The sequence below is a fragment of the Erinaceus europaeus genome, chromosome 13 (assembly GCF_950295315.1).
Source record: "Erinaceus europaeus chromosome 13, mEriEur2.1, whole genome shotgun sequence".
Lineage (NCBI taxonomy): Eukaryota > Metazoa > Chordata > Mammalia > Eulipotyphla > Erinaceidae > Erinaceus > Erinaceus europaeus.
In genome coordinates, this window is record NC_080174.1 from 34,942,218 (window position 1) to 34,943,484 (window position 1,267).

The window sequence follows — 1,267 nt, forward strand, 5'->3', positions numbered from 1 at the left end:
AATGCATTTTCGTTTATCAAGAGGACTGGAGTCTAAAGGAATTCTTATGGGCTGGGGTGATAGCATAATGGTTATGTGAACAAACCCCATTCCTGAAGCTCTGAGGTCCCAGGTTTAACCCTTAGCTCCACCATAAGCCGGAGCTGAGCAATGTTGTGGGGGAAAAAATTCTCTTTATGACACTTCTAATTTTTCTTGCCTTTGCTCAAGATCCCTTCATTTTTCTAAAAAATAATAATAATAAAACAAAAACAAACAAAACAGGGTATTCAATTTTCCAACCACTCTGTCCAAGTATGAAAGTAAGCAAGTCGGCGTGCAACCTTCAAGGGATCCAGAGCCATCCGCGACCCCCGGACTATGGCGGGGCCCAAGCCACAAGGAGGAGTTTGAGGCTGACTGCGTGGTGCAGACATGGCCAAGTCCAAAAACCACACAATGCACAACCAGTTCTGGAAATGGCACAGAAACGGCATCAAGAACCTACATCGCAAAGACGAATCTCTGAAGGGGGTGGACCCCAAGTTCCTGAGGAACATGCGGTTTGCCAAGAAACACAACAAGAAGGGTTTGAAGAAGATGCAGGCCAATAACGCCAAGGCCATGAGCGTACGGGTCTAGGTAGTCAAGGCTGTGGCAGAGCCCAAGCAGGCCAAGACCAACATCCCAAAGGGCAGCAGCCGCAAGCTCAAGCGACTGGTCTTCATCGCCCACCCCAGACTTGGGAAACGTGTCCGTGCCTACATGGCCAGGGATCTCAGGCAAAAAGACAAGGCTCAGGCCCAGGCTAAGGCCCAGGCCCAGGCCCAGGCCTAAGCCCAGGCTCCAGCCACAGCTCCAGCTGCTCCAGCTCCAGCTGCCAAAAGCTCCCAGGCCCCCAAGGCTGCACGGTAGAGGCCCCTTCCAGTCAGGGTGAGGACAGTGGGGCTGGTGTCCTCCTGTGCTGTTTGTACAATAAACTTGAGACACGAAAAAAAAAAAATTAAGAAAGTAAGCAAGTCAAAGATGAAAGCAATTCAAGACATGAAATTGGATATCTTGCACCCCTTGGCATACCAGCCTTTTTGAGCTCTCTGAAAACAATAAACTGTGCCTTTATTTTTCTTTTAAATACTTTTGATGAATAAGGAAAAGCAGTAATGCTTTAATTTGCTTTTTCATTAAATACTAAAACCTGTGCTATTGAGAAGAAGCAAGAAAACTAGTTTATCATCTTTATTTTTATTTGGGGGGGGCAGAATGGTGGTCAAATGCTTGATTAGCAACA

General features: G+C 47.0%; 1 pseudogene; it reads left to right on the plus strand.

Annotated features, from left to right (window-relative positions):
- The first annotated feature begins 414 nt into the window (after positions 1–414).
- Positions 415–980, plus strand: LOC103118507 (large ribosomal subunit protein eL29-like; annotated as a pseudogene).
- The last annotated feature ends 287 nt before the right edge of the window (positions 981–1,267 follow it).